The sequence below is a fragment of the Doryrhamphus excisus genome, chromosome 17 (genome assembly GCF_030265055.1).
Source record: "Doryrhamphus excisus isolate RoL2022-K1 chromosome 17, RoL_Dexc_1.0, whole genome shotgun sequence".
NCBI classification, from domain to species: Eukaryota; Metazoa; Chordata; class Actinopteri; order Syngnathiformes; family Syngnathidae; genus Doryrhamphus; species Doryrhamphus excisus.
Genome location: NC_080482.1, coordinates 450,835 through 469,984, shown reverse-complemented (window position 1 = coordinate 469,984; position 19,150 = coordinate 450,835).

Here is a 19,150-nt window from a genome sequence, read left to right as displayed (position 1 = left end):
ATTAATGGCCTATACAGGGAACGCTTCACACAAAAAAGACAATAAAGTACAACTATCAGGGGGGGCATTTATCTTGCATAATGGCAAAAAGACATTACAGCTATTGTCATTAAAAACACACCCACGCACGCACACGCACACGCACACGCACGACCGACGTCTAGCCGTAGTTCATGTTAAGATAAATGGAATGAGGCAACGTGAGTGAATATTGCCCCGTGATACTAACCTGCACCCCCCAGTCAAAATGTTAACATTTTCTACTTCTAAATGCAGCTTCAAAATGCAAAGAGAGGAAATGGGGTGAGCAAAATAAATATAAATATATATATTGCAAAGAAACTGGAATAGGCTGTTCATCAGCTGATCGAAGGTTTAAGACCATCGCTCCAAAAACCCCCAAAGCCTCTAAATGTCAAATGTAAATATCATCTATTCCCGCTCCTCTTCACGCCTTTCCTTTCTAACTGCTATGGAAAACTGCTATTATAAAAGTAAAAACTGTGTTGTCAACCGCTGATGACGTTATTGATGGGTGACATAACTTCTGGTTCCGGTCGCCATCTTGTTCATGAGCTGATGGAAGTTTAACGAGCAAGGGCATTGAAGTAAACGTGTTTTTGGGATGGGGGAGGAAAGCGGAGTACAGGAGAGAACCCACGCATGCAAACTCCACACAGAGATGCCCGGTGGAGATTCCAAACCAGGCCTTCCCATCTCCGGCATTCCCAGCAGGATACCTCCTACTCTTATTCTAATGGGCATCATTGGAAGATTTGAGAGAGGAGAAACCCAGCAAAAATGGCCGCTCTGTTGGTCGCCGGACCGTGACGTATATCATGAAGGATAACGAGTGCACCTTGGCCATGTAAACAGGTACATAAAACGTCCCAATGACAGAACGGCGACAACAAAGCATCACAGGGCTCTTATTGTCCAGATGTAACGCTAACATATAATATAATAAGATAATAAGATAATAACGATAACAGATAACGCTTGCTTGTGCTCCAGAGGAGAAGAGGAGGTCATCCCTCCAGACTAGCCAAAGACTAACAATATTTACCTCGGCACCTCCTACAGATTCCCCCCGCCTCCTCCACGTCTTCCTCCCAAATATTTCTACTTCATTTCATTCTTGTATTTAGTGTGACCAGTATGACCAGTATGACCAGTATGACCAGTATGATCTCTGCCTTCCCCTGTGCAAGTGAAGTAAGAAATACTTCCCGAAGAACGCTGGGATAGGCTCCAGCATGCCAGCGGCCCCCATGAGGATAAGCGGTATAGAGAAGGGATGGCTGGGTGGGTTCTGTACTCAGGATACATTCAGCATTAAGTCGTGGATAATGGAAAGAATACTTCACATCTTTTGCTGACCTGGGCACTTTCCTTCTCTCACGTTCTTTGGTTTTGCGTACGTGCGTTCGTGTGTCGCCTAAGGAGCGCTAATGTGCACATGTGCAATGGAGGGGAAAGAGCAAAAGCAAATAAACAAGAGTAATAAATGAAGATGAACATTGCGAGGCCTCCTTTGCCTTCCCGGGTTCTCCTCTCCTCCACAGCCAAACGTCTATTGATCGCCATGCATATTTATAATTCCTCTGATCTAGTTGGTCTCCAGTGCCTTCGGAGGTGATGGGCCTGCTCCATGGAGCGGAATTAACTTCAATAAACATCCAACGTCTTTCCAATCCGTATGTGTTGATATACGGCATTCATTCCTTTTTCTTTGTGTGTCTTGTGTGTGTTGTAGAACATGCTTGGAAGTGTTGCTTTAACACGGAATGCCTCGGTCTTCCTCGTCTTTAGTTCACATGAAATACACGCACTGTCGGGTCGGACTTATGCTAAAACTTCCATTGCAGTCTCAGAACTGACTTTGTTCCTAACACGAGGACGACCTGTAAATTTAGTTCAATCTATTTAGTTAAATAGATGAATTTTCCCACACCTTTAGACATACAGTAACAACTACTAATCCAATAATAATAATAATAATAATAATGGTTGTGGTGCTCTATCAAAGGGTGAGAACAAAGAAGTGGCATCTTCCTTGGGGAGAAGCGGTTGACTTCTTCCATTTCCTGTGCATCAGATGGGATTATACCTTCACGCCTTTGCAAATCTTTCTTCAGATGTACGATGTTGCAGAGATAACAATCATCCGTATTTGCCCCACATGATAAATTCCCCTCTAATGCTGTTATGATTCCTACGTTTACATTAGGAGCTTCCAGTATATACGTATGTCTACTATACCTTGAACATGTAATACTAAGATGTCTTTCCAAGATGACATTGAATGCAGCCATAACTTCCTTGTTTATTCCCAATTGAAACGCTCTTGGAGTAAAGCGCTCTCAAAGGGAGCCCGGGATGAAGACAAGAGACAGGTCCCCTAAGTGGCTCTTCATCTGCCTGCTGTCAGGCTTGACCTTGTTCTGACGGCTCGGCGAGTACGCGTGTTGTGGCGTCTTTTATGCCGTGTGCCGTAAAAGTGAATGTGCGTGTTTGCCTTTGTAAGTTGTCCTTTAAACCTTTTGTATTGCGGTTGTCTTTCCTTGCAAAGCATATTTGTTGGGCCCATATTCATCTTTGGCTGGCTGCTAACTCTTGTGAATAGCCCAAGCGGTGCAAAACATGGCATACGGAACATTTTTCCTTTGGTCACATGCTTCCACTTGTTTCTCTTCTGTCTTCAGCAGCCTGATTAAATGCTTGCTGAAGCGTGAAGCACTAATGGCTCCTGGAAACATTTCCCCTGCTGTCTGTTTTCCTCACGCGCCGCATCAAAAATCAGACGAGTGATGGAAGGCCGCATTTGCCAAAATCTATACAACGTGTACCAAAAACTGTACTCAGACTTACTCGGTACTCAGACATACTTAGACTTTGGACATGTCTGCGAAGGGGTATTTCAGCATTTCAAATATTTCTATTCAACAAGATATATATAAGCATATATATACTTATATATACTATACATCAAGAGAGTACTTGAGGTTTTGGAGTCCTAGATAAAGGCCCAAAAAAGACGGCGTCATGCCACGTCTGTCATGTGATCATCTTTACCATTCATTTCATTTGGAGCCGTTAATACAGTCATATATGTATATAATCTATATAATATATATATATATATATATATATATAATCCTGTCATTGTCATCGATGACAGGATTTCAGCCATAATGGCTAACTGTAAATAATCATGATTAATTCATTTTAATGATGATTAATTATCAATATTTGTATCATTTGACAGTCCTACTGCCACCAAAACTTGACTCATCTTCTTCGTATGGAAAGACATTTTGCACTTTCAGCGGTGGCCTCTAGTGTAAGGTATAATCACTAACTAACTATACCAACTAATTGGTATAATCACTAACTAACTATACCAACTAATTGGTATAATCACTAACTAACTATACCAACTAATTGGTATAATCACTAACTATACCAACTAATTGGTATAATCACTAACTATACCAACTAATTGGTATAATCACTAACTAACTATACAAACTAATTGGTATAATCACTAACTAACTATACCAACTAATTGGTATAATAACTAACTATACCAACTAATTGGTATAATCACTAACTATACCAACTAATTGGTATAATCACTAACTAACTATACCAACTAATTGGTATAATCACTAACTATACCAACTAATTGGTATAATCACTAACTATACCAACTAATTGGTATAATCACTAACTAACTATACCAACTAATTGGTATAATCACTAACTATACCAACTAATTGGTATAATCGCTAACTAACTATACCAACTAATTGGTATAATCACTAACTAACTATACCAACTAATTGGTATAATCACTAACTAACTATACCAACTAATTGGTATAATCACTAACTAACTATACCAACTAATTAGTATAATCACTAACTATACCAACTAATTGGTATAATCACTAACTAACTATACCAACCAATTGGTATAATCACTAACTAACTATACCAACTAATTGGTATAATCACTAACTAACTATACCAACTAATTGGTATAATCACTAACTAACTATACCAACTAATTGGTATAATCACTAACTAACTATACCAACTAATTGGTGTAATAACTAACAGCTGACCGCAATATGTTTTCAAATTAAAATCTTTTTTGGGTTAAGGATGTGCATTTCTCTACTAACATAAGTAACAATATTCATGTTTATATTATATTTAGATGAGTATATTTATAAGTATTTCTCCTGATGGGTTTTGTTGATGAATAAATCAAAGAAATCCAATCAAAGCTGTGACGCTGCCCGGCAAACAGCATGCACCACATCCATGCTCGATGTCCCGTAAGCCTCGCTCAGCGTGAGGCTGTCAGCTCATTGTTCGACCCCGATGACAGAATGATTTATCTGACTACGCTAAAGTCCTGATGTTGCAGGAGAGCTTTAGCGTTCAAGTCGAGGAAAGACACATATTGAGGCGATGTGTGTGTGAGGGTGTAAAATTGGGGTAGGGAGACCTACTACGCCTGACCCCCCTCTGACAGCGGCCCGATGATGCAGGGGCCTTGATGGTGAACTGACGCATAATGTGTCATATCTGATGGTGGAACTATCCAGAGAATAGATCTGAAATATGGATGTGCAACAATAATACACTGCAGCAATGGCGCCCAGGAAGTGTCCTAATAAATGGGCAGTTGTGGAAGAAGTACACGAAGGAAAAGAACGGAGAGAGATGACGATCGTTGGCTGATCAATTACAGCTAACTTGACTGGCCCTGATCCTGGTGATTGATAGTCAGCACAATTTCACTGTACACTTGGGTTGTACTGATGCAATAATGGCTTTGTTTGGACAACATCTGCACACAATCAATGTGTAGAAATTCACATTCTTTGTAAATGTTGATTTCTACACATTGATTGAACAGAATTGAACATAATTGAACACATCAGCTTCCTTTGCTGTATCTATGGAGGGCATCACAGTCATGAAAATCATGTATCTATTCTTGAAAGGCGATGAAGTCATGGCTGTGCCACAGCAGTCTTAACCTGATGGATTTGGAGTAAAAGTAGCCTTTATGCTTTATTCAAATGTATAATTGCAATTCATTCATTAGGCATAAATCTTTCTAATTACGGTCGAACTTCAGTTTTCGATGAAAATGATTACCAGTATTGTGTTATTTTTCGTGAACTGTCTGGTTTATCGTACGGCCAAAGATTGCCTAAAGCGTCCATGTGGTGCTGACTCAGGTCGTGTCCACACGTAGCACGGAACGCTTTGGAACTGAGATCCACCGCATGCTACATTTCTCTTATTTCAATGCAAATTTTATTTTAAGGCATTACATGACATGGTTATAGTTAGGCATAGATCATGATGAACTAAGTTCTAAGGGGCCATTTAAGCCAAGATGACAGAAAAACACAACTTGATTTGACATTACAGAAAGAAAGAATATAGGATGTTAATCATCTGTAATTCACCTTTAAAGCTCTTTAAGCTCTTGTGGAGCTTTCTAGTCTCAGTTGCAAACAATCTCACCGAGATCCTCGCTGGACTGTTCCCCGTCTACTTCCACCTCACACAGCGTCAGGTATTCCCGCCTTCCAGGAATCACGATGTTCACGTAGCGGCCTTCCATTCCATTGCACGTAAAGGTTTTGGAGACACCAGCCGGGATGGATACGATCTCTGTACATCTGATGGAACACAATTAGAATTACAGTTGTGTACAATATGAAAAGCACTGTAGATAGGTCTCAGTGAGATAGTGGTGAATTATGTGTGATATCAGTTCCAGTATTAGCTTAAACCTTGACAGCACGGTGCATTTACCTCGGATTAGCATTGCCATTGTCATCCAGGGAGTCTCCAATGCGGATCTCAGCTCCATTGATGCGCTTATGACAACAATCTTTTCTGTTTGTAATAGTGACAGTGTTTATCTTGAAGGTTTTCTGGAGGTCCAACCTCCACCATGGTTTCATGTCGTTCTTTGTGTGAGTACAGGACTTCTGCGCCCATCGGCTGGCACGGTTTCCATCAATGGCTCTTTGAGGGAACCCTTTGCCATGCAGCGAGGATTGAAAGACCTTTCCGCTGCTGGCAATGTTATTACCTGCCCCAAAAAAGCACAGCATAGTGATAGTGATGCAAGGATACAGGGATACAGGGATACAGTGATACAGGGATGCAGGGATGCAGGGATACAGGGATACAGTGATACAGGGATACAGGGATACAGGGATACAATGATACAGGGATACAATGATACAGGGATACAGGGATACAATGATACAGGGATGCAGGGATACAGGGATACAGGGATGCAGGGATGCAGGGATGCAGGGATACAGGGATGCAGGGATGCAGGGATGCAGGGATACAGGGATACAATGATACAGTTTGCACTTTGACCAAAGTTTTGGGGAAAACTCGTTCATCCATTTTCTACCGCTTATCCTCACGAGGGTCGCGGGGGTGTTGGAGCCTATCCCAGCTGTCTTTGGGCGAGACGCGGGGTAAATCCTGGACTGGTGGCCAGCCAATCACAGGGCACATATAGACAAACAACCATTCACACTCACATTCATACCTATGGACAATTTGGAGTTGCCAATTAACCTAGCATGTTTTTGGAATGTGGGAGGAAACCGGAGTACCCGGAGAAAACCCACGCATGCACGGGGAGAACATGCAAACTCCACACAGAGAAGTTGGGGAAAACTTGCCTCTAAAAATGTACAAATTCACCAAGTGGACTGGTGACTTTTATATTTTTTATTTATATTAAAGGTCAAAAATATCAGTGAAGTAAAGTAAAACTGTCTTTCTGTCCCTCCCCACCAACAACCTCCTCTTTGGCCTTCCTCTACACCTCCTTCCTGGCAGCATCCTTCAGCCTTTTATGCCAAGTACCCAGCTCATCCCTCATACAAACCTACAAAATCTCTTCCTCGTCATTTCAAACAAAACAAAACGCTTACCCTTCAAACCGCCTGCCTCGTCTGTAAGAGCCAACAAGGTGAGGGCCACAACTGCAAATATCATCCTGTGGGAATGGATCAACATATACGTATAATATATACGTATAATGTACTTGTGTATCTCAGTAGATAGATTAAGATGCACCTACCTGAAGATCTCCGGTACCTTGGGAGCTGTAGTCTGCTTGTGTCTGGTTGGAGAGCAACTCCCTGCAATGGTGAGAAATGTGCCGGCGTGTTTTATTGGAGAACATCCTGGTCAAATACGACGTGTTGCTTTTATTCTGTTTGGACTGCGTGAGGCTGGCGTGTACGGTTGTTGGATACCATCAATGCCATGTGATTGTTATGATTCCCACAAGTCATGGTAGTTATTGTAGTTCTGTCTATCTACTTATCTATCTATATATGTAGTTCTTATAGTTGTATCTGTTAACCTTGAGAGGACAACTGTCTCCAAAAAAGCCTCTGTCGTCAAGAAGTTAGGTTGGTATCACAAATACTGGAGCACAAAAACACATCTGCTACATTTGTACTGATGTTTTGACGTGAGTGACGTTAAGGGTAATGGACACATTACCCAAATCCAAATCAAGGTCTCTTTTCCTTTTGACAGTCATTGTGAAAGTTTAACAGTGGCAGAGCAGGTATTGATGGTACAAAGTATATTTGCTTTCTTTTAAAAACACGGTTCACCGTGAGAGGTTGTTTTGATTGTTTAGGAACGTTTGTGGTTGTCAAATATTTGACTCTTTCTCTCTCCCGTTTTGCTGTGTTGGTAAAAACAACACTTCCATTGGTTCCTGCCAGGTCGTACCGCCAGCTGGACTGTTGAAATACCGTACGTACATACGGATGTACGTACGTACCTACGTATGTAGTATACGCCTGCCTATTCTAAACGTTCTGTAACTTTCAACGAACTTGAAATGAGTGAGTGAAAATAAGGCCGAGCCATTTTGAGGTCGATTTCTTTCATGTCAAACAGTTTGGTGATGCAAGTGTTTTACTCTTTTCAACACATATTGTTTTTTAGAAGATTTACTTTTGGGACGGCGCCAACTAGCCGGAACTACTTTCTTCAATGCCAAAAACTAACCAGAATGCAGCGGCGTGGAGGAAAAGTCACCAATGATGCGCTGCACTGCTGATGGGGATGTCACCCAACTTCATGTAAAAACTTCCAAACTACACCTCGAAGTATTTTCCCCATAAGAATATGAAAACAATTGAAATGTATACAAATACAGACCAAGTAACGTAGTCACTGGTTCCACTTGCCAGTTTCTTTAGCTTGCTAATAGGACGCTAACAAGGAAGGACGTTTTGGGGTAAAAGAAAAGCGGACGCTAACCAGAGCGGACGCTAACCAAGGTTCCATTGCATTGTACAATATGGACTTGATAACTTCATGATTTTAATTTTTCATTTCTTTCTTCTACCCACACAACCAATTTGCTTTTGTTTGCACTATTTATTTCCTTTTGCACAATTCTTCTTTTCTTGTCGTTCTTTTCCATTTGTCACCTGCCCCCCCCCCCCCAATGCCTTAACCCATCACTCTCTTTCCTCGGCTCCCTGGGGGGTCAAGTGTGCTGGCTTTTGTCTAAAAACACGAGGAGGGAATTAATTGGCACGGCGCTTAGCTCCTTTCGCCCAGCTGCTTCTGTGCGTCTGTCACCTGGCTCGCTCTCCTTGCCGGTACGCCTCATCTCGTCCTCATTCTTCTCATTCTTCTCATTTGCTCTTCTTCTTTGGCGCCGGCTCCTTCTTTCACTCACATCCTCTCTACGCCCCCCCACCCCCCCTTGTAGGATCAAGCCTCGGCCGCAGCTGAAGTGCTCTCGTGTCGCGTCTAACGGCGGAGGATAATGTGTGCTGTTGAAGTTGCTGGATACCAGGAAGTGAAAGGCAGTTGAGATGGATGCACGGAATGTTGAGATGGATGCACGGAATGTTGAGATGGATGCACGGAATGTGGAAGTAGTGTAGATGTCAAAGGACATAAACAAGCGGATCATATGATGCGATGAGGATAACCTTCGCCTACGCCAACTCCTCTTCCTCGTATGTTTATGTTCCACATTCCGTATGGCAACATTTTCAATGCATGCTAGCTACCGTTGCTAGTGATCGCTGACAACACATCAGCTCTCTTTCACGCCCGTCTACCCACCTCACTGGGAAGGCTGGTATAACATCAGCTCATTCCACTTCTTCATCCCCTTTTTACCCCCCCCCCCATCCAACCACCCAAACCCTTTCACTCTCTACACTCACACCTCCTACTTTGGATGCATTCATTTTTTAAAGTGCTAATTTCACCTCATCCAAACTCTCCAGTTTTCTGGTACCCCAATCCCCCCCCCCCCCCCCCCCCCCCCAGTTCATACTACTCGTCTACGTTCCTACGTACCCGAAAATACCAGTCTACATATTGATGCTATTCAAAGTGGAGCCATGTGCCTGGCGTACATCCAGTTGCCATGACAACTGGCTTGGAATCCATAAAGATTAGAAAGAAGGGGTAAATAGAGCTGGGAGGGATGGGGGGGGGGGGGGGTCACCCCAAAAGAGGATAAGCATAATCACAGTGGCATAGAAAGACAGTCAAGAACGATGAAGTCTGGAAGCAAGCAAGGCGTCCCAGACAGAAAGTCTATATCGTGGTCTGGGGGTAAGACCCCCCCACATCATCAATGTTTCCTTAATTAGTCACTCATATACATGGTATGTAATATGGTACATACTGCATATGTACCGTATTATGTATATTATATACCTTATTCTCCGCACTACAAGGCGCACTTGAAAGCCACTTGATTGACTGTCGGACTTGTCAGTCCTGCTGACACAAGGATGTAATAGATACGCTGGCAGCGATAGACCAATCATAGAACAATATGTAATACGTACAGTATATACGCTGGCAGCGATCAGACCAATCATAGAACAATATGTAATACGTACAGTATATATGCTCAACGCCTGCCACACCCGTGGTAGGTATACTACCGCTAAAATAAATAATAAAGTTCAAGAAAAACTCACTGTTTTGTTTGCTGTCTTTTTTGCGAGTACAGAAACCAACCCCTAATTAAGACTATGTCTTACGTACGTAAGCTGAGGACCAGTTTTATATTTTTGCTGTTGTTTGGCATTGACTTGTTAAAGGCCGCTGGTGGATTAAGTTTAAATGATATATTTGAGAAATATTCCAGTTGTCAGAATGTAAAGGTTCTGGCTATCTCCAACATGAATATCATTTACACCCTTGGAGATATGAGAAATGTTAAAAGTTAAAATGAGAAATGTCGTGGCTTCGTCCTTCCACTCATACTTGCCTCAAGATTGGTGCTGTCGCCTAAGAGTCCAATTCCAGACCATGTTTGACGGATGAATGAACAAACAGACACAAGGATGGAGGGGATCGATGGGCCGATAAACGAATTGACAGCAGATGGACGGATGAACAAATGGATGGTTGGATAACTGGCGGAATGATTGGATGGATGTGCTTTTTTACACACGGCTGTGTCTCAAGTCCCGTTATGTCCAAGGATCATTATCCACGTATGCGGATGTAAGGATTGTAGGATTGTACATCCATGTGTGCTGGCATAGATAGACGGCAAACAGCTGTATTTAGCAGTTCATCTTGGGGGGGGGGGGGGGGGGGGGGTGCTTCAGGTCAGGTGAGATTATTAGGTCAGAAATGCAAATTATTTTGGTATCTGGAAACCTAATAATATGTAATATACTGTAGTGCTGTTCCACTTTGCAGGGTATAGATATGGATTTTAGATATATATATACCTGGGGATATTTTGGTTTGTGTTTTAAGTCATAAAAGGTATATGCACAAAAACTGTAGATCACATCTAATGCCCGACTCGCTTTTACTTTACTTAACTTTTTCCTATCCAATCGAGCAACTGTAACCAAGCAATGTCCCTTGTGGATCTGGTGGACGTCCGTCTAAGTCAATATTCCCAACAATAACACCATAACATTCATTGAGATTGTGGTGAGACAACGATAACACATAAAATGGCCCCGAGTGCGTACATGTCTGCTGGACCGCCAGCGTGTGACATAGACGGCTGGAAAATAAAAGAGCAGTTTGCTGTGGAACGAAAGCCAGTCAACAAATATGTATTTACTCCCAGAGTCTGACAGGTTGACTGCAAGATAGGCTCGAAGGACACGGGACCGCAAGCCATGTTGTGCAAGCCATTCAGGTACACAACACTTAGGGTGACACTGACGACTAACAAGGTGCAAACAACCACAGCCACGGACGTACGTGAGGAAAGTGACACATTCCCAACAATGATAGCATTATTATTGAATATGAATGGATAGTCAATCAATCACCATCAAGTTTTAGAATGACTGTATAAAAACGATGCTTTCTGTTGACCATGCTTGAACTGCGTCCTACACAAAGACTAAGTAGGTGAAGGTGGTCAATACCTGGCGACAGCTAGTCAATCTCGGAGACAAGCGCTAACTCCGGTCTCCTTAGAAAGAATCCCACCATGCACATTCAATCCGGACCAGGATGATATACTATGAAGGTTTCGGGGTGGGAAGAGTTTCATGTAAATTGGACTGAGTAGGAATAAATTGCTCGGCAGCCTCAGTAAATAACTTTAAGTCCACCTGTCCCTGTTGGTAAATTGGTTCATGACAACGTGGACTGAAAGCATTTGCATGCGGGCGAGCCTGCGGTGCTTTTACATGCCTCGACTCCAAATGAATAGAAATCCTGACACATCAAGAAACCGGCTGAATCTTCTAAGTCTTAAAAAAAGCCCCTCAGCAATGGGCCGGGAGTGTTGACACACACGGAGAAAAAGCAATTTCAGTCTTTCACGGTACTTGGATAAATCAAACGATGCATTTCTATGTGCATGCAGGACTTGATTTATCAAGCAATATCAGAGTGTGGCAGGAAAATCCTCCACTAAGCTGAGGTGCGTCTTATCTTCTGGTTCACTGCCCTGAAAAAGAATTCCTGATTTTGGAGCTGGCTTCTAAGATTATTAGTTTGGCCTTTTTATTTAACATAAGAATGGCCTCAACAGTTTATGGTAAAGGAGACTTCATGTTTCAGTAAAGTCAAGCCTAGATGTTCCATTACCTTCAGACATCTGCAAACAAGTCAAATAAATGTTGTACCACTAAGTGCAGTGGCACCTCAGGTTTTTTTTTTTTTTTTTAAATCAGACAAAGACTAAAAAACATCAAAACCAAATCCATTTCTCAAATGAATGTGTCATTTCCAGACACCCAAAATATGAACCAAATATATTTTATAAAAAATAATATGCAGAAAACAATGCAAAGTAATGACAAATGAAATGGATAACTTTATTTATGGAACATTCTTGTTGTTTGGGGGGGGGGGGGGGGTGATTTGAGTGATCAGCACCTCCTTCCATTTGAGCGAAGGAGCTCGTCAATGAAACGACCTGCCGGAGAAACCGGTTGTCGGTTTGGCCTCCATTGACACAGGTGAATGGGCGGTGCTGAATTCCACACAAGACTTGAAGTTACTGTGTGGAAAATACATGGAACATATCACCCGAACGAGCAGTCAGCAGTCAGTCAGCTCTTTTCCCCGGAGAGAAGAAAAACAGTTGAAAAGTCAGTGACCTTGAGAGAACGTTCTGGACAACATTCAAAGACAACTCCTGTTGTTTTGACAAGTCCTGCCCAATCAGACCTGGGTGTTTCATGCTGGGGACTGGTGGCTATCTGGCTTATGGGTGCCATGTATTTTTAAAGTGTGTGCGTGCGTCAGTGGCTGGGTTAGGGATCTTGTCTTAGGGGGCAGTTTGCCGTTGGTCCTGGTTCTCCACTGATGGCAGTGGCATGACGAGAGACAGCCAGGGGCCGGGAGACCTTCTGCTGAATAAAAGACTGCACGTGAGCGGGAATCCATAGTAGCTAGCACCAGAGGGAGACATTGCTGTACCTTTCCGTTGGATGCTGTCCTGAAAATAAGAAAGAATCTAGTTGAGCTGATAGTTCACAGGAGTGCACGGGGACCAGTTGTCCTCTGTGTGTGTGTGTTGCTGGGGGGTAGGTGATGTCAACCAGTGACAGGTAATTTGGTCCCAGCCGCGCCCCCTGGGACCAACAACACACATGTACTCATCTAACACATACACCTTTTTGTACGAATCCACAGCCTGACACTGGGATGGCAGACGCTGTGCCAGCGTCTTACATAGACCGGTTGGTACATCCTGATTTGTTACGGCACACTACAGTACTACAGTACTACTGCAGTGGAACACCCCCTCTTGTGTCGGATTGTGTTGTCTGTCAAAATGTTGCCTTGGTTTGTGTACATTGTTTCGGTTGCCATGCAGTATTAGACATTACCTTTTTTATTAAGCCCTCTTGGGTCACACGCCAAATCTTACCAGACTTATTTTACTTAAAACTATAGCATCCTGGACGCTCAGTCAGTTGGCAAACTGGGATGAGTGTCTTGGACAAAGTAGCCCGTTTGTCAGCACATCATATCATCAGTGTTGGTAACATGCCTTTGCTACAAAACGTAGCAGTTAGCCTGCTCTCGACTGGAAACCCAAACCACAAGTCCTTGGTTGTGTCCAAGGCCAGGAGCCTACCTGGTTCAGGAAGGCCAGACGTTCCGAGGTTCCTCCTCAAGTCGTGACCAACCTTGAGAATTGAGACGGTCTAATCTCCCTTGCACTCTGTGGTTGTGTTACGTGTTCGCATGTTCAGACTTGTCTTCCTCCAAGACTGCTCTAAAGGCAGACGCAAGAGAAATGTAAACACAAGGTCCTTGGATCTCTCCTCCGCTCAGTCAATGTAACAGTGACATTAAATGTTCATTCCTCCTTTGGATGCATTTTGCATCGTTTTCTACACGTAAAAACATTTTTTGTATATTAGGACCCTTTTGGTTGGAACAGTTAGTAACAAAAACTGAGATTCCACCGAACGTGGAAGATTGGCACTCAAAGGTCAAGCAAGCCACAGTCTCCTGAACCATCGCATTCCATGTCTGTCACCTTGACCTTGACCTTGGTTGGCGGGGTCCATCCAGGTTCATGGAAGACATGACAAACACAACTGTGGCACCGTTATGATTCTGGGCTGCTGGACTAGAGACTCAAAATGTAAAAATATGTTCCTGCATCCACATCTTTGTCCCTATCCACACCAGGATATCAGGAATTTCTTTGTGTCTACAAAGTGTGCTGGATATGTATTTTGGGGGTAATACTGCTAACTGCTAGTTCATGCCAAAACGATTGCAGTACTTCAGTACTTCTTTACTTCATTCATCTTCATATTCATCCCTAGTGCTGCGGATATTAAGGGTATTGTATGCGACAGATGCTCTTTTGATAGATATTCCATATGTGACATCATTTCAACTTTAATGTGTCATAAAAATAATAGAATAGAAATAGTGTTGGCCTATTCATGAATTATGTTGCTTATGTTATTTCCAAAGCCATCAGTCTGATGATGCATTTACTTATTTAATCTTGCCTCACTGCCTGACTGCTATTTCATCATAATTGTTTTCTGGATTGATAAGACGCTAAATTCCTTTACTGCCCACAGCCACTGACTGCACATATTTCATATTTTTCAAAAACAGGATTGTGTGTCTAAACCTTGAACACCTCAGTCTTGCTTCTTTTTTTTTTTTTTGCAAAAGACTGAACACATTTTTGCTCACTTTCACTCAGAGGAAAAATTCCGACACTGTTCCAACACAACCAGAATAGAATATTCTAACTACATTTATAGGACAGAAAAGTTCAAAACACTCTTTAAAATCCATAAAGATATTTTAAAAATACAAGGTATTTGTTGTTGTCTGGAATAATGTTCATTTAGAGGACTGTTGATTTGGGAATGGTTTCATATCAACCCTCAAGTTCTTGTGGTTTTTCGGCCACCATATTCTCCCTTTCTGAATCCCAATGAAGAATTCTCTCCATGGACATGGAAGGTTTACGAGCGGCAGCTATACATTCGGGAACATCTCTTGCAATCACGGTTTTGGCATGAGATGTTTCACTTGATGCATGTCAAGGCTGGATCAGACACGCTGGGTCTTTCCTCCATCTTGATCCATCGTGATGTTGAGGTTCTGTGGCGTAACCAGGCTGAAAGACGTAGTGGAAATATTTATATACTGTGTATACTGTGCTGTATTTTTAGTTTATGTGCAGCCATTTATAGAATACATTTAAGTTGTCATTTTTGAGGAACATCATGTTTTTTTATACTTCATGTCAAAACGCCAAGAGGAGTGTTTTGTATTTAGCAGTGCCGTGTCCTACTTTTGCTTTGTGTGTACTCATTTTGAAGCACAGTGCTTCGTGAATTGTCCTCATCAAGAAAATAGGGTGCAGTGTTTTGGCAAATGTGCTATTTTTCAGGAACAATGTCTTAATAGAATAAATCTGTCTAATTTTTGAATCATTGAGCATTTCATCATTGCAGTCAAATACAATTGATACAACTGCATTTTTTACTTGAAAGTCACAGTTCAGGAGTTGGACATTTTTTTGTGATTGTCTTTGAGGTCAGTCCTCCTGACTTCAGCAGGTTCTCTACGTTCCATCCCTGGTGAGTGAAATGTTGTCATCACGCTATCTGGCCTCTCTGGACTTCCTAACAGCGTAGCTTATGTCTGTGTGTCTGCTGTGGAACCTTTTCCCTGGTTTGGCTGTGTCCCGTCTGTCTCCCGAGCAATTATTTTCCTTGCCAAGAGACCCCGTGACCTCACCTCCCCTCGGCATGGTCACTCCGGCTCGTGCCTGACTTTGAATGATCTCTGCTTCTTAGAAGGAATGGAATGCGTCAGGACATTCCCGCATCTGTGTTCTTGATATTTTGCAACGTATTCTGTGTTCACTGGTCATCTACAAATTCCATAAAACCATCCCGAGGTTGCAATAATATTATATCAAATTCTACCAGAGATTTCATTCCATAATGTACCGACAGTGATTGGCGTGTGTCTGTTTTGGTCCTTGTGTGTCGTGCTAATCTACGACTGCCCTGGCGTTTTTTACCTGTCCGTATTGCAGCGCCCAATTATCTTCCCCGGGCCAAGACCTCGGACCCTCTGGAGGAGTGAGATGGAGGAGTGGTCCTGTGGAGGGTCATAGTCTTTGTACAATGTGCAAGGAACTGCAAACACACACAACCTCAGACAGAAAAGGACACATGGCCCATTATTTTGCTCACCCGTCACTCAGTAGACTTCCGCTCTGAGGTTGGCCGGTCCACGGTTATACGTTCGCACACATGCATGTCCGTGCAAGCCAACGCGTACATGCACACCGTGTACATGCATTTGCCCTCTAATGAGTTCACCAGAGTTCAATGCCCAACCTCTTGGGATTAGAAGATACTGGGAGATTTAAACTGGAGTGAAGCTTGGATGATGTAACAACACCATACCTCACCATATGAAGGCTAATAGCCTTAGGTGGACCTGTACACCATCCAACCAAACAGCTGTATTCAACATCTTGCTTTCCAAGGACAAAATACTATATTGAATGAAAAAGTCAATTTTGTAGAAATGTATTCATTCACAGCCAAAAGTATTTGGAATTGGGACCTTTACATCCCAAGCCACGGGAATAGAAAAACTTTTTTGATGGGGTTGAGGTCAAGGCTCTCAGTCTAGCCAACTTATCCATGAACATGAAACAAAAAAGGGCCTTACCCAAACTGTTCTACGATGAAAGTACAGTACACAGTAATCCCTTGTTTACTGCAATTAATTCCTGAACTGACTGTACATTTTCGCAAAGTAGGATTCCTTGTTAATATATTATTTTCATAGTTAGAGCACAGAAAACCTGCTTACAACCTTCGATTCAGTATGAGCGTGAGATTAGGCCAAGAATACTTCCGATTTGCTGAAAACGTGTTTTTTACTAATAAGCCATATTCAACCACCAAACCACAATCAATTGATATTTGAAGAACCGTGATAAGCGAGGGCGTGAGGTCCAAACCGTGATGTAGCGAGGGCCGACTGTATACACATTTTATTTTTGACAAACCAACCTTTTCGATTTTTTTGCCATTTGACAGTGGAGACTTTGCTCGCTGCAAACATTTGTCAAGATGTTTCGGTGGCAACACCAGCAAGACAAGGAAGCATTTCGACATTACCTCATTATTGAACCTACTTTCCCTCTCTCGCTTCATCCCCCTCCGTTCTTCCACACACATCCTCAATTCCCTTGGTGGCAGCCGGGAATCCAACTGAATGCTTCAAGGGAGACCAAGAGGAAACAAGATGCCAAGACGGAGAAAAAGAGGCAGATAGTGATATGCGATTCTGGCAGCAGAGAGCATTGTTTTCTCTTTGCCGTTTTTTACATTTCCACTACCTTTGCCCCCCCCCCGTCCCCCCATCTCTCCCACTGCAGTCTGTCTGCCTTACTTTTTAGCGTGTAGCGCTGCAGGCACATGAAAACGCAACTCACTGATGTGTGACTAACGTTAGGACGCACAATGCAGAGCCACAAACTCCTTGATCATAATTCCGTTTAACAATGGTACCGTTCATGGCAAATAAAAGATGCCAAAGACGCTGTTAGCCAGGAGGTGACGGAAAAGGGTGGGGGGGGGGGGGGTTGCTGTGTTAGTCTGTCAACCGTTGAGCTGAATCGGATGAAAATGGAAGACGGGGAAAATAAATGGAGAATCTTTAGAAACTTAAGAAATGTTTATTTGTCAACTTACTATACAAACGACCATAACCCAATTTGAAATAAAAATAGATGTGAATACTATTACTTGAAAGGCTATTAGAAGCATACATGAAGTGTTTTATGCACGCTATAAACCTTGCAATCTTCCCTGCATTCCGTGTCCCCAGCGTCACTCACTTTGGAAACATGAAGTATGGTTTTTTTCCCATCCATCCCAGTTCAGCAGCTACCGCTGCGTTAATGTCCAATCTTGGGCTGCCAAAGTGGAAGTTGTTTTTTTGGTTTGTTCAAGTGTGACTCTAAAAACCTGCTGGGTTAAGGCCTGTCCACACCGGAACGCTCCTGAGGTTTGTTATTGTTTTTGACAGGATGAAAAAGATTTGGGTCCACACTGTGCCGGATTAGATGAGTAGGCATGAGTGATTCTTATCAGAGTAAAGGGTAAGATATCCTTAACAACCCTTTTATTGCAAGAATCTCGTACTTTTCATTTGCACAAAACGTTGTTTAGATAAAAATCAGTTGATGGCAACATGACTTGGTCTCTGGGTCCTGAGATGTGTCATGAAAGAAAAGCAGCAAAGTATTGTTTCTCACCTTGGTATCTGGGACTGTTCAAGCCTTTTCGGACCCTATGGATGGGGAGGGTACCGTACATGGCCTTGGGTGTATGCTATTTATTGGAGCACAAATGACTCACACGGTGAGGCAAATGAAATGGGAAACGACCATGCGTATTCAATTGAGGCCAGTATTTAGGCTTGCATGCAGACACGCGTTCTGAGTGAGTGGTTCCTTGGTAAGTACGGCCAGAAGCGTGTTTAATGCCAATTCCTAATTTAACTTTTACACTCCAGGGTAAGAGCTGCAGTGTACGGCAAGATTGTTACATTATTATGTTGACATTGGAAGCAATTATAATATACTTTATGGTTGCTTGGTTACCGCATTATGATGAACTTAAGAAATGCATTATGTATATAAAAGGTCATAACGCCTGTAAATAAGAAATAAAATATTGAATCAATTGTGGATTCAATTACATTTCTAAAAGAATCCTTAAAAAAGGCAATAGTCTCCCCCTTGATGACGTTGTTTTATTACAAATCATCTAAAAAAGGACATCATCATAAACCTTGGTCATGCCAAATACGTCTTGCTGTAATTTCGTATATCACAGGGAGCCTTGCTTCGGAGAATATCATATGCTTATTGGTTTCTATCTTTTCAGAAGACTTTATATCCAAAATACTAGGTGCATCCCATTACATGCATTATTAGCTGCCTGGTTTTAGCTCTTTTTATATCTTTGAAAAGAGAAAGGTTTCCCTAAAAGCACACTCCACTTCTGTGTGTTTGTTCCACTGGTAAAATGAAGAAAGATGACAACTTTTCCAAGTTCCTAAAC